The 16268-nt window shown below is 36.0% G+C and overlaps 1 pseudogene; it reads left to right on the top strand.

Annotated features, from left to right (window-relative positions):
- LOC125921537 (40S ribosomal protein SA-like) overlaps nt 1–15135 on the top strand; it is an 80055-nt pseudogene extending 64920 nt beyond the window's left edge.
- Nucleotides 15136–16268: the final 1133 nt, after the last annotated feature.

Genomic DNA, 16268 nt, shown 5'->3' with positions numbered 1-16268 from the left:
CTATTAGAATAAAAACAGCGAGTTTTTATAAATGAGTTGTATCTTGTTCATGTCTATTAAACTGGCAAATTGGTACAGTTCCACATTATTTTTAACTTCTTTTCCTAGAATCTATTTACCTATTTTGAAATATTTAGAAAATTATTCTTTTTTATGTATTAAAAATTCTGTTACATATTCATTTGCTAAGTACTTAGAAAAGTAAAATGTCAAATTTGAAACTTTTGTATTGTTGTGGTACAGCCAGTTTTCCACATTCAGGAGAAAAACAGGTCATACCTACTAACTAAAAGAACACCTTCCCAAATTTTCATTTGATATAAAATACTTGGTTAATAAGCAAAGCATCTTTTTCTTTTCCCCCAAACTGCTTAGATTTAAAGGTATATCTTAAATACAGCTTTGAAAAATCATTGAAGTTACTTTCTTTTTAGCAGAAGAATGTACTAGGGACTGTATTGATGTTTGAAGTCTGGAATTACAGGATAAGGCAAGTTGACTATTAAGACTGGCAGAAATGACTCTCTTAAATTCTTGCTCTTCTTCCAAGAGGTAACAAAACCTAATCCTAGAAATACAACATATTTGTTTTAGTTGAAAGTATGGTCTGGAGTTTCCTGGCCTTTTATAAACTTCCTCACCCAACTTGCCCAAACTCCAGTGTGTGAACAGGAAGGATTGTGAACACTGCAAATTAGTGCACATGTGACCAGATTCTCATTAAATGCTTGTTGACTGAGTTACTAGCTCCAGTAAGAACTGGTACTGGAAGTGTGGTCTGGGAAAGGACTGGGGGAGGGGAGGGTGGTAAGAGAGCAAATACAGGCAGCCATTGGAAAGTATGCTGCTTAGAGCCGAAGGAAACCTCAGATCCAAATGATCCTGGATTTATAGTCTAAGTGGGAGGAAGAACAGAAGAGCGTTGTGAGTTACTATAATCCCCCTCCTCCACAGTTTTGCTCTTCATGATTTCAGTTTCCCGCAGTCAAGCAGATTGCAGAAGCAGAGATCCTCCTTCTGAGCGTTGTCAGAAGGTCAGCAGTAGCCTAATGTTGTATCCTAATACCTGTGTCATCCACTTGATTCCACCTCATCATGCAAGCATTTTATCATCCCTCATGATCCCAAGAAGAAGAAGGCTGAATATAGTATAATAAAATATTCTGAGAGAGAGAGAGAGAAAGACAGAGAGAGAGAAAGAGAGAGAGAGAGAGAGAGAGAGAGAGGGAGAGAGAGAAGCTACATTTACATAACTTCTATTACAGTTAGTGCTATAATTATTCTATTTTATTGTTATTGTTGTTAATCTCTTACTGTGCCTATTTTATAAATTAAATTTTACCATATGAATAGGAAAAAAAAAAAACAGAATATACAGGATTCAGTCCTATCCACTTTTTCAGGTATTCACTGGGAGGCTTGGAATGGATCCCCCACAGGTAAGGGGCGACCAATGTATTTTTTTTTCAAGAGGAATTTCGTATTGCAAAACCGGACCACAATTGGCACTAAAAGAAAATAACTGACCTGAGCATCAAGAGAACTGGATTTTAACAATTCTGAAACATGTGATATAATCTGGAGTAAAATTCTTCACCAGTGCTGTATCTGGCTCATACTTTGTACACTTGGGCATGTAGGTCAGGTTCTCTGGAATAACATCTCCAGATCCCTCAGGACCATGTTGATATTGGTCCCTTTGAGGATAAGTAGCTGACACTGCACTTTTCTTGACATCAAATTCTCCATATTTAATTTTTTTTAACGTCTATTTATTTTTGAGACAGAGACAGAGCATGAACGGGGGAGGGGCAGAGAGAGAGGGAGACACAGAATCGGAAGCAGGCTCCAGGCTCTGAGCCATCAGCCCAGAGCCCGACGCGGGGCTCGAACTCACAGACCGTGAGATTGTGACCTGAGCCGAAGTCGGACGCTTAACCGACTGAGCCACCCAGGCGCCCCAAATTCTCCATATTTAAAATGAAAAGGATGAAGCTGATGTGTTCTAAAGTTGTTCACAAACTGTTGGGAAACTGAATAACTATAAATTAATCCTGATATCCTATTTAATCAATTTACCAGAGAATGTGTTCTTCCAGTCATTTATTTCATAAATATTCATCAAGCAACTATTGTGCGCCAGACATGTAAGTGGGCAGTGGGAAATATCCATGGGCCAGAAACAAAGAGTTCCTCTCATTTGTTGTAAAAATCAAAACCTTACATTCTAACATGTTTTAGTAAGACTCTGAGAATTTTAGCAAACATGTGTGTAACATCCCTGTTTTCCTGCTTCAGGCGGCCAGACTCCAGACACTGTCCCTACCCTGAAGAGTGACTTTATTGCTTTTGGGCCAGGTAACCAGGAACAATAAAGTTTGTAATAATTTAGAAGTATGGACCTGTTAAAACAATGTATACACTTTTCCTAAAGAAATTCTGGACTAGAATGAGCTGACATCCTTTATGCTTCTTACCTATAATTCTTCAGTATGTTGCTATGGATTTTGCTAGTTAATTTATGGGGGAGGGAGAGGTGGGGGCAGAATGTGTTTCTTCACGTAAGTTGTAAAAGTCCTTTATGGGACTAATTTCAATGTAGCTGTTGCATCCCAGCTAGGACTTACCTCTATTTTAAAAGGAAATGACAGTTTCTGTCTTTAGTAGCAAAACATAGATATCCAGGTACTGCCACACTGGCAAATACTTCTAGAATAGCATAAAATGATAACGTATTAGTGCAAAAATGTAGAATATTTGAGGAGATATGTATGGTGACAACAAATATATATGTTGTTTTATTCCTTAACTCTTTCCTTCAAGATTAGCCGACATAATTTTAGTAATCATTTGGGTTTAGGAGGGATTTTACCACAGCCACAGGTTTCTGGGTTTGTCTTCCATCCCAAAAATTGCCTTTGCTCTGCTATCCTCATTTAGCGTGACCCAGGAGGGAATTCAAAGTTCTGCTCATTACTTTTTTGGCTCATCACAGAACTTCATAGGGATAGCAAAATTCCTGAGCCAGGAATCCCAATCTACTGAAGAGCTCAACTCCAGGAGGGGTGTGGTATTCCGTGTTTTAAGTCTTTATAGTCCACAAGTGAAATGGTCAACACTGTGAGGCAAAAACCAAGTGTGGTTATATGCTGATGCCTTTTCCATGGTGTGATCTTGTCAAACTCATCCCCAGCCTCTAGAAAAGTGTTTTTTTTTTAATATATGAAATTTATTGTCAAATTGGTTTCCATACAACACCCAGTGCTCATCCCAAAAGGTGCCCTCCTCAATACCCATCACCCACCCTCCACTCCCTCCCACCCCCCATCAACCCTCAGTTTGTTCTCAGTTTTTAACAGTCTCTTATGCTTTGGCTCTCTCCCACTCTAACCTCTTTTTTTTTTTCCTTCCCCTCCCCCATGGGTTTCTGTTAAGTTTCTCAGGATCCACATAAGAGTGAAACCATATGGTATCTGTCTTTCTCTGTATGGCTTATTTCACTTAGCATCACATTCTCCAGTTCCATCCACGTTGCTACAAAAGGCCATATTTCATTCTTTCTCATTGCCACGTAGTATTCCATTGTGTATATAAACCACAATTTCTTTATCCATTCATCAGTTGATGGACATTTAGGCTCTTTCCATAATTTGGCTATTGTTGAGAGTGCTGCTATAAACATTGGGGTACAAGTGCCCCTATGCATCAGTACTGCTGTATCCGTTGGGTAAATTCCTAGCAGTGCTATTGCTGGGTCATAGGGTAGGTCTATTTTTAATTTTCTGAGGAACCTCCACACTGCTTTCCAGAGCGGCTGTACCAGGTTGCATTCCCACCAACAGTGCAAGAGGGTTCCCGTTTCTCCACATCCTCTCCAGCATCTATAGTCTCCTGATTTGTTCATTTTGGCCACTCTGACTGGCGTGAGGTGATATCTGAGTGTGGTTTTGATTTGTATTTCCCTGATAAGGAGCGACGTTGAACATCTTTTCATGTGCCTGTTGGCCATCTGGATGTCTTTTTTAGAGAAGTGTCTATTCATGTTTTCTGCCCATTTCTTCACTGGGTTATTTGTTTTTCGGGTGTGGAGTTTGGTGAGCTCTTTATAGATTTTGGATACTAGCCCTTTGTCTGATATGTCATTTGCAAATATCTTTTCCCATTCCGTTGGTTGCCTTTTAGTCTTGTTGACTGTTCCCTTTGCTGTGCAGAAGCTTTTATCTTCATAAGGTCCCAGTAATTCACTTTTGCTTTTAATTCTCTTGCCTTTGGGGATGTGTCGAGTAAGAGATTGCTACAGCTGAGGTCAGAGAGGTCTTTTCCTGCTTTCTCCTCTAAGGTTTTGATGGTTTCCTGTCTCACATTCAGGTCCTTTATCCATTTTGAGTTTATTTTTGTGAATGGTGTGAGAAAGTGGTCTAGTTTCAACCTTCTGCATGTTGCTGTCCAGTTCTCCCAGCACCATTTGTTAAAGAGACTGTCTTAGAAAAGTGGTTTTAAGAGGAGGAAGAGACTGTGTTTGTGTTCATGTGCTGAGTGTTTGGAGATGTAGTTGAGGAGCATTTAGTAAAGTGGTAGGAAATTGAAGAAAGGAAAAGAAATCTGGACAATATGGGTCTTACAACATCTTACACAAAATAAACTCTAATTATCAGATTTTCATTACCGTCAGTAGAATGAACATATCTTAAGTGAATCAAATCCTGAAAGATGGTGAAAGTAAAGAATACTGAAAAGAATGAATGACTTTTCATCAGAGCTATGTAAGGATTTTTCTTTGTAGTAGTCTAGGATCTTAGGCCATAGCATTTGATTTATTAACATTATAAAAAATCAATCAAAACATTTTCTTAAAAGAGCCAAACCACAAAATCTTGGGTAAGTGTAAGGGTAAAAGTAGAGAGTGTATCTTGGAATAGTAATAATGATTACAATGGTTTATAAAACTTATTCAAGATATTGTATATTATGTAAAGTTCTTTATTCAGTCATTGATCCATTGTATTCATCTTCAGTCATTGACTCAGCAAACATACAAACCTCCTCTGTTTAAGGCATGGTGGGCACTGGAACTATAGAATAAACAAAACAAAATGGCTTTCTGGAACCCATAGTTCTGGAACTAAATGTCATATTCCATTTATCTCTCATACAAATCTATGAAGCAGATAATTATCAATACCTAAATTTGTAAACATGGAATCAGAGGCTTCTAGAAGGGAGGTAATTCTCCAAGGATACCAGCTGGTTGGCTGACTACTAGGAGTTTGAACTCAATTTGTTAAATCACAAATCTGTTCTTAATGGTCTCAGGGCTTTTTAAACCTTGGTATATGATTAAGGAGCATGATTCAGATTTCAGTATGAAAATAGGACTGCTTTATTATTAGTTAGCATGAATAAAAGTGGAGATCCGAAGTGTTTTGGATAAGTATTATAAATCAAAAACTAATAGCATCTTCATTCTCTGCTAACACAGAGTCTAGTTAGAAAAAGCAAAAGTTGTATAACTAATGGCAAGAGAGGATGTAATTTATTGATAAGCAACTAAAAGATTTTCCCATAGAAAATGTATTTTTCAAATTTGGCATTATAAAACTTTCTGAATAAAATTAAAAAATATCAGCCATCTTTTGATTTTTCAATCTATTCAAATGACTGGTCTCTCAAATTAGAAACATATGGATGCCTGAATTTTTAAAATATTTATTTGGATTGTTTTGACATTTGTCTAACTTTCTGATGATAGCTTTAAAGTTGGAAAATATATTTTAAAAATTTCTCTAATATTAAAAAACATTACCATATAACTCATGAAATTGTGAAAATGTATTACAGCAGAGAAGGGAAAAATTAGCCACATTTCATGGAAAGAGGAGTGACTTGGAAAATAATATATACAAACACTGCATTTTTAGTAAAATTAAGTCCATGTGCAACACTGTTTTCCAAAATATAGAAACTAAACCATCTTTTCTGACTATAAATTAAATGCAGGAGAGGAAAATAGTTCCCATTCTACCCCATTTCTCTTTGTGGTTTACATAAAACTAATTTTGAAGTCTTTTTATTTTATTGTAATTGCTTACTGACATTAAATAGAAGCACATTTTAATGCTTCAAATGTTGTTGATAGTTTTAAAATAACTCTTATATAGTACATATTAATGTAATAGATTTTTGGAAACCATAACTTTTATGACCAGGCTTTAGACTTGTATTCAAGTGTGTATCTTCTATTAAATAAAATAGAATCATGAAATGTGAGGGTTGAACTTCAGAAAGACTATACTTGGTATACTGTGGTACAACTCCGAAGTCTGAGAAAAAAGTTTTTCACTCCTGTTACTTATCCAATATAGGCCATCATAGTGCACAGTTTTATTTCAACCCCTGCTTTTAGTCATTACAAGGAAGGGATGGAGAAGAAAGAAGCAGGCAGTGCAGGGTCTCACTTTGGTAAGGAGCATGTGTCATTTCCACGAAAGTCACTTGACCATGCCATACTTCAGCCCAACATAGGTCTGATAGGTGAAGGATGAGAATATTCACTGAATATGAACAGCCCTAATGACGCTAGTAGCTACCATAGAAAGAATCTTTGAGATCATCTAGTTTATACCCATTTTACAGATGTAGAAACTTATTCCTAGCAAAATGAAGAAATCTGCTCAAAATCATAACCTAATTAATTAAAAACTGGTTATAAACAAATTTCTTGTGTTCCATTCTAAAAAACATATGTATCAAATAGCTTCTATGTGCAGCTTTGAGCAAGGATTTTGGAATTAAAGAAAGTAAGAATGTGTTATTGAAACCATTTTCACAGAAGAAGTAACTTCAGAATCACATCTTAGAGAAAAAGTGAAGTTTCAGAAGGTAAACAGGAGAGAAAAAGACCCTTTACATGGGCTTAGAGAATTAGAAGAGAAGCATGAAAGCATTGTGTTTTCATTGAGCTACAGATAGGTTAGTATGGATGGATCATAAGGTACAAATGAGAATCTGATCAACCAGAAAATAAGAAGGAACCTGATGTGAGAGAAATACGAAGGAGTTGGAATGTATGCAGTGATCTACTAGGAGGGAGGAGGGTCTTCTGACTTCTGACTTCTGAACATTATTTCCAAACTTCATTTTGCTACTGGTACAGCATATAAGTTAATGACCCCATTCTTCCCAAGGGAGAAGTCTCTTTCAAGGGCTGTGTTTTGGGGTCATCTGCCTGTGTTTGAGATGAGAGAGGTGGGGTTAAATTACAATCTTCCACAATTAGATTTTCCGGTGTTTCATAGCCTGGAAGAATTAATAAATGCTTCAGGTCAACAAAGATCAATCCAAATTCCCAGTCCCCAAGTAGGATTCAGCAGCACAGGAATAGACATCCTCGAGATTATGCTACAGGCTTTGCAGGCTCTACTGCATTCCAGAGCCAGAGGAAATGCTTACATGCACTTAATGTGTGCTTAGGAGGTTTCTCTCTCCCAACAGGGCAGCCAGTGCTTGATGACAAATGGGGAGTTGGGTTTGATTTTCCTCAGCAGCGACTGACCCCAGTTGGATTAAAGAATGTAGTAGCACACTGAAAGGAAACCCTCTCCATTTTACCTTGTATGCCTGGAGAGATGTCATTGATTTTCTTGACCAACAAGGGAAATAAGTACACAGAAAAATATTAAGTCAGAGAAGCAGGAAAATTGGTTTAAAGGATAGCATGAGTGAATCTAACTCTGTACAAATCAATATTTAGAAACGTATTGCCCATGTCTTTGTTTTCTTTCATACCTGCAACTTTCCTTATGGTAGGCAATTTTATGCATTTGATGATAAACTACTAATAAGCATGGTTGAAAACTTAAAAAAAAAAAAAAAGAAAAAGAAAACTTTCTGCAGAAGCCAAAACACCCCAGACTAAAACAAACTTTAGCTCTGACCACATGCGGAGTATGTTGCTTAGAAACCCAAAGCAGAGAGTTCGCCCAGCAACTGTAGATTCTACAAACTGCCCCTGTCTAGAAACTGACATTGGTGACTATAGCTTAAAGAAGTATGGAAATATAAGTCATCTGTAAAAGATAAAAACAGGAACATAAATAGGCCTAAACATTTTAGCTTTCTTGTGATGTTTAAGAAATATAAAACCTGAAACCCTGATTTTTATTGTTTGGGTTTCAGATCAAAATCCATGCTGGTTATGAGGGTCATATCCCATGAGCTATGGCTTCCTGCTTCTCTGGTCAAAAACTGTTCACCCATGATGTTAATTTATAGTCAAGTTGTTGCTATGCTTAAATATTTTCGGTTTAAAACAATCTGACAATCCTATATGTATTAAATGTCCCTGTTCTTTCCCATTAGGAATAACTACCATAGATGTAATAATTCCAGATTATGGATTATGTAGCTAGTAATCTCTTAACTAGATTATTGCTCTAGTTGTCTTCCTGTTTGTATTCTCCTCAATCCTCATATAGTTCACACTAACAGCAGAGAAGAATTTTTTAAAAAGTTTTTAATGTTTATTTTTGAGAGAGAGAGAGAGAGAGAGCAAGGAGGGGCAGAGAGAGAGGGAGACACAGAATCTGAAGCAGGCTTCAGGCTCCAAGCTGTCAGCACAGAGCCTGACGTGAGGCTTGAACTCACCAACTGCGAGATCATGACCTGAGCCGAAGTCGGATGCTCAGCCTACTGAACCACCCAGGTGCCCCGCAGAGAAGAATTTCTAAAAAGTAAATATGATCTTGTCACAGGGCTACATGAAAACCACTGCTGGTTCACCACTAAAAACAACGGAATCTAAACTCTTTAGTATGATATACAACAATGCCACTACTGTTTCCTAATAATCCATTCTATTTTTTTTTTTTCTGTCCTCTGAACATGCAGTGCTCTTTAATACCTTCATGGGTTTATCCCAGTTGTTCCATAGCCCTGGAATGTTCATTTGCCTCCTCTCAATCTGATGAGCATCTATTCACACTTGAAAACCTGGCAAAAACATTCTTTGGGGAAACCTTCCTGATTTCCCCCAGAGAAGTCACTATTATGATAAACTCAAAGCCCTGGATCTAGCCCAAATGAAGAATTTAGTAACATTTTGTTGAGTTATGAATTAGAGTTCTTTTCCATTACACATTTGGCTTTCCTATATAAGTAATCTTCTGCTCATAACTTCAACTTCATTACATCTGAGTTACAGTCCTAAAGCAGTAGTATTCAAAGAAACTTAACGTGATAGCACTATATAAAATCATATCTGTTCATTAACTCGCGTTTAAGTTTTGGAGCTCTGATCTTCCTAAAGAAGTTACATAATACTCCCCCCCCCACCACCACCAATTGGTGAAAACAGTAGATTTCAGAATATATATTTTTCCTTCAAGGAGAATTCTGTTTTAATCCAGGCATAATATAGATAACTACAATTTTCCACAATTTTATATGAGAAGCTAATCAAATAAACACACATGGGAAATTCATTTTTAGTTAAAAATATGACAGACCAAATGATTATCTAGTAATTTTTATTTTATTTGAAGTAGCAATGCTAGGTTTTTAGATTTTTTTTTTTTTGATTCATCCTCATTCCCCATTCAGTCTAATGCACATTGATAGGACCAACTAAACCTTCTTTAAAGAATTGTATACATGAAAATAATGGTTACTTAGTTAATATGTATCTTCTTTAGAATGCAAAATGCATGAAAATAGGAACCTGGATCCTTAGGGTTTGCCCAAAGTTTGAACTGTAGTAGTTTTTTAACAAATATTTATCAAAGGAATGAATTTAAGAATTGAATGCTTCGTACACATATTAGTGTTTTCCATTTTTCCAAGTATTCAGCACAGAGTTTTTGTATAAGGGGTCCTATGGGTATTTATTTTAATTAAAAAAAAGATATAACTTAACAATGACCAGTGCCACCCTCTCAAACACTATTTTCCTACAAGAGAGTTTCAAGCACTAATTATTTGTTAACAACATTTATAGTGGAGAATATACCAACATGGAGATACTGTTGCAATTACCATAAGCAGCTACTTGTGGATCCATAATCAGTTTTGGAGATCATGAAGACTTCCAAAGTTTATTTTGTGGCAAAATATCTGCTGCTTCAAGCACTGACACAATTTTAAAGATGCAGACATAGGAAACTCTACCTAATGAGAATGCAAATATGGGCTTTTACAAGTCTCCCTGGTGTGGAGATACATGGATGTCTCCCATGTCTACACACTACTACTACTACTGCTAGGAAGGGAAAATTAGTTTTTGTGTCCTAAGAAATGATGCATTATGCACAATGAGGTCTGAGGACAGAGAAAATGAGAAAGACAGAGAGAGAGAGAGAGAGAGAGAGAGAGAGAGAGAGAGAGAGATACTGTTTTGATCTGAGTAATTTATCCCAGGTCTGATGCAATTTCTATTGAGATATGAATGAATAGACAATATTCCCATCAGGTTGAAAAAAAAATGGCAGGCAGGCTGGTGGTGTGGCATTCAACCAGGAAGAAAGAGAATTAATATATTTCTCACTGGGGAGCACTGAAGTTCTACCATACTTTGCAGAGCCCAATGATAATGGTATGAACAAAATGAAAATATTTGCTCCAATTCTCTATTCTAAACCAGGAGAGAATTTTATACTAGGAGAGTATACTTTTGATAATTTAAGCAAATGAATACATTTATTTTACTTTTTGAAGGCTGTACTCAAGGACAAGTCCGGTCCAGTTAGAGTACTGACATGTGGGGGATGGGTAGAAGTGAGCAAAGTTGGCAATATGTGCTGCTCTGTGTTTTTCACTGATATTGCCAAATTTAATAGCTTTGCTTTGGTGCATTTTGAAATCTAAAAAGAATACCAGTTTATTGGTAGGAAAATTGAGAGGAGAGATTTGAGTGTAGTCTAATAGACACAAACTGGGACTTTTGTTTTGTTTACGAAGTATGTTATTCACATTTTGCTGCCATGAAATGATAATAACAATGATTGGTTAACATTTTGACTCCTTACTCTTTACCTATGATCTTCATGCATTATCCACTTAATATTTGCAACAACCCTAAGAGGTTGGTGCTACTATTATTGTGGTTTTTCAAGTGAATACATTGAAAGAGAGAATGATTAAATACTTAGCTCTAGTCACACAGCTAATAAATAGATCTGGGATTTAAACTCAAGTCTGTCTGACTCAAAAGCCTGTATACTGTCTTTGTATTATTGTCACCACATCAGAGAAAGAGGCAGCTTATCCCTGGGTGTGCTGAGTGAACAAGATCTCATGGGAGTGGTGTGAAGAAGGTCAGAAAGAATGAGGGAGCTAAGTTAAATAAACCAGGGAGAGAACATGTATAGGCTCGGTGTGGGACATAGCCATTTTAAATCTGTGTCTAAGACCCACAGCTTGGCGAAAGTTATCTAGTGATGAAGGAACAGAGATTTACTTTGTATGAAACCTGAGGAGTCTCATTTTCTTGAAAGAATATGGTAAAAAAGGATGATTGAATGCACAACACCTTTAAGGATCAACATTCTTGATATATGATATTCTTTGAAATTTCTTCCTTACCATCTTTGAAGCTAATATTTAAACTCTGCACAAGAATCACTTAATCCATCAATTTGCTCAAGGTGCCTTTTTGATAGAACTCAGGAACTATTTTAAGTTACCTCACAGTTCAATTTAAAGAGAGGGAAATTGGAATTAATACTTACAAAAGAGATACAAAAGTAGAAACATAAAAAAAAAAACTGGACCCATTTACATAGTATTTACATGATTACACTAGGAAGCACTGGGTGGTCCACTAATATTGAAGGTTACCACTAAAATAAAACAGTGACTATAGTGCAAATCTTTATAAATCTTCAAAGAAAACTTGATTTTGGAGATGTTTTGTCACCAGGAGAGGTATCCATTGCATTGACCTTAGGACATGAAAATTATATCTAGATTTTTCTCTATGTCATAGAAAACTCTAAGTTAACTCATGGGCAATAATAGACCCAATGTAATAGGTTACAGAGACAGTGATATGTAGCACATTCATGTAAATTCAAAATCCATATAGTGGCTGAAATTTCTTAGGCGATGTCAGAAATTCATTTGCTGTTTCACAAATCTAATTCTGGGTCTTATGTTGGGATCTTTGGATTACCATAGTTATAAAATACTCAGAGTACTCAATGACAAAAGTTTGTTGTCTCTGAAGTTGCCTGGTATATGTTCAATAGCTTAGATAATGTAAGATGATGTGGCATATTATAGTGATTATGAGTGTAGACTTCGAGTTCTTAAATACCTTGAGAGATATATCTATAGGACTTGCCATTTAATAGTTGTGTAACTCTGAGCAAGGTCTTTATTCTGTGCCTTAATTTCTCCATGTGTTCAAAATGAATGTTCATAGGACCTACTCATTTGGTTGTAAAGATGAAATAAAATCATCAATAGACAGCACTTGATGCTCTGTGTGATTAACAATCAGCACTCAATGGAAAACAACAATTATCATTTCAAGGAGTATCATTGCTAGGGTTGCCAGACTAAGCAAATAAAAATCCTGAGCTTTAGATAAACCACAGATTACTTTTAGTATAATTCTGCCCTCTACAATATTGGGGACATACGATAAAAAAAAATTATTCATGATTGAAATTTTATCTGGCAACCTTAATCATGGTGCTGATGATAGTAGGCGTTCAGTGGTTTTATTTAAACAGTTTTGTTTGAATATGTAAATGAACTGGACTAAAATTTTTGGAAGTGGCTGCATCTTGATAGTAATTTTGCTACATCGACTAACCTTCAATCTAATAGTATTCATATTTGAGAGTAACCAGAGATTATTCATTTATTCAACTAACAGCATAGAACTCACTAAGTGTCTGTGTCTGTTGGTACAGTGACGAGACATGCAAACAAGAAGAAATGCCAATACAGAGTGATACAGATCTAAATTACAAATTAATGCAAGACTACAAATCAGTATAGTAGAGATACTGAGTGAAGACTCCACATACCATGGGCTGCTGGACTTTGAGGAACATCCAGCAAAAAATATACAAATTTTGTTCCATGGGTGATATGAGTCTACAGTGCTGAAGCCCAAACAGGTAGATGATGTAATAATCACACAAATAAATGTAAAATTTTAAGTGTGGTAAGTAGGTTGAGGCGGGGTAGGTAAGCATATATTAAGAAGTTCGGACTTCCTTGGAGAAGTCAGGGAAGGCTTCTCTGAAAAAGTAATAACAGGGCTGAGATCTGAAGGATAGGAAGGAGTTAACTAGAAAAGGGAGATGAAAGAATAACATTCTAGGCAGAGAGAATAGCAAGCCCAAAGATCCCACAGTGGGAGGGAGCACCATGTTTAGTGGAACAAAAAAGAGAACCCAAACAGCCAGAATGCTAGAGAGGGAAGGGCAGAGGCTGAAAGGTAGGGAGGGACAATCCCTCTAGTTCTAAAGATTTCAGTATTTATCCTAACTGCCAGTGAAATAATTTTAAGTAGGGTAGAGAGAAGGGAAGATAAATATGTGCTTTTAAAGTTCCTTTTGGCTGTTTTGTGGAGCATGGCTTAGAGGACCTAATGGTAACTGAGTGGAATTAGTAGAAAGTTTTTCTACAATAATGGAATTTAAGATGTCCTGGAGAATTTTGAATGATGGGGAAAAAATAGGGCACAAAGTAGATAGAAATAATCTGCTGTAAATCCTGGAGCAAGGGATATACCTATATGATTGGAAGAGAGATTCATTCAGTAGAGTATCAGAAGATGTTTGTAATGGTAAAAGTGACAGAGGAGGGAGTTCAAGAGCCAACAAAAAGTACCTTGTAAGCAAAGGTGAGATGGTCAGATTAACCCTACAATTAGTGAGTAGTCACTGGAGGTTTTTAGACAAAACATAATATTAGGAGAGTTTTATTGTTTTTTTTTAAGGTTCATATAATTATCATGAATACATCATCTAGGTTAGGAGATTATAAATTCAAAACTGTGAGACTAGTTGAACATCTGCTATAGCACATTAGTATGAAGATGTAAATTGGCGATTTAAAGACTCGGTTTTGGAGGGAATGGCAGCAGGAAGACAACACAATCAAAATAATAATGACGAAGTAAAAAAGTTGGAACTGAAAGTCAGTCCTGTATCAAGCTCAAGGGAGTGAAGACAGAAGTTCAAGGAAATAGATTTCAAATGTTAGATGAAGTTAAGCAAGGTGGAAAGAAGCAGTTTCTGAGGTTTAGCAGTCAGTTTGTCGTAGCTTATGCTGAGGTAACAAACTCAAAACTTCCATTTCATACAACAGCAAATGTTCATTTCTCACTCAGGTAGACTGCGGGTTGACTGTGACTCTGCTTCATGTGTCTTCTTTCTAGATCTCGGCTGAAGGGGCAGCCCTATTGGGGACATGCATTTTTCATGGTGGAGGGAAAAACATGAAGAAGAATCATGAATTGTTCCTCAAAGCTTTTATTCAGAAGCTGTACAAGTACTTCTGCTCACATTTTATTGAAGAACCCTGATATCAAAGGGAGAAAAATATAATCTTCTTATAGGGAGAGGCAGTAAATAAATATCTATTGACAATGATCCTCAAGGATGGAAACAATCCAAATGTGTATCAACTGGTGAATGGAAAAACATATTGTGGTACATCCATACAATAAAATAATAGGAATAAAAAAATCAGCGAACTACTAATGTTACATGCAACAACATGGATGAATATCAAAGACATTATACTAAGAAGCCAGATTTGAATGGTTACATACCATATTATTTCATTTATAAGACATTCTGCGAAGGACAAAACTTAGAAAAAAAAGTGGTGGTTGGTAGAGACTGGTGGTGGGAGGGGGCACTGACCACAAATGCAAATCCGGGAATTTGGGAAGGATGACAGGAATATTCTCTATATTAAGTGTGATGGTGGTTACATAGCTGTATATGTTTCTCAAACATATCCCTAAAAAGAAAAAGTGTATGTACATAAATCATGCCTTAATAAATTATAACCTCATACTTAAATTACTTAATACATACACTTAAAAAACTAATTGATACATAAAAATATGTAACCAAATTAATAGACTAGGCATATTAAGTATTCATTTATATATAGTCTTTGGGGGGACAGTAATTCATAAATGTAGATACAACTTCTGATAATTACAATTATATATTAAATTTTACAAATAACAAATTTTATTTTTATTTTAAGGAAATAACCCTCAGAATATAATGCCTATCTTGGAGTTTATGGCTTGCATGTTTTACAAGAGAAGTAGGCCTCAGTAAATAACTATAAAATGTTTTTAAGTCATTCCCATTCCCTAAGAAATACTGCATAATCTAAATAAGGAATGTACATTTTAATGGGCATAATATTTTAATTTGTTAGTTGCACAAAACTGTGTATTGGCAGTTATAAATTATGTAAACATGTGCAAATTCAACTGACATGCATTATTCAAGAATGAATAATAATCCAGAAAGATGAGTATAGAAAAAAGAATGAAATACAAGCTCTCTTCTCTTCTCTGTCTCTCTCTGTTTCTCTCTTTTTCTCCAAGATAGCATAGTAAGTACAGAAAAAGAAGGTAATGATTATTTCATTATTTCCACTAATGATCCAGTAAATAGTAAAAAAAAATAAGCTAAAATAGCATGGGGGGAAATAATTTAAATTGTCTCTAAAATAGTCATGCATGATTAAAGAATTTAGCTGAAGAACTGGTGAATTGAGAGAAATATCCAGATTAATTTTTAACTAAATATTTTAAAACAAAGCCAAACCAAATCACATTGATTGCTTATGGGTATTTTCTGGGAGGGTGATGGGAGGTTAAACTTACCAAGGACTAATATGTGTTACACACTTCCACATTCTCATCTACTAAAGATCTTCTTTTACATAAATAGCTTATTGTTAATCACTTTTCTTAATCTCTCCTTGTGAACCCCAAGATACCAGAGTAAAACTTCAGCTCTGTGCTCTTGATTGCTAAAGACTGTAGACAGTCAGAGGGGATACATTTTATGCTCTGGCTTCCCTATCTGGTGTCTATAATCTTGTGTAAAAGATTTTGGTGGGAAGAGTCTTGTTCTGTTTGAAAACTGAATCTAAATTAGATTTGCTATTAGTGCAGCATCATGACACTGCCTGTCTATTCAACATTCCTTAAGTAGGGTTAATAAGAAACAATTGCCAGCTACTTCTCACCTAATAGTGTGTACCTTACAAAGCACTATAGC

The sequence above is a fragment of the Panthera uncia genome, chromosome C2, assembly GCF_023721935.1.
Source record: "Panthera uncia isolate 11264 chromosome C2, Puncia_PCG_1.0, whole genome shotgun sequence".
Lineage (NCBI taxonomy): Eukaryota > Metazoa > Chordata > Mammalia > Carnivora > Felidae > Panthera > Panthera uncia.
Note: the sequence above shows the minus strand (reverse complement) of the source record. Positions and strands in the feature narration are given on the sequence as shown.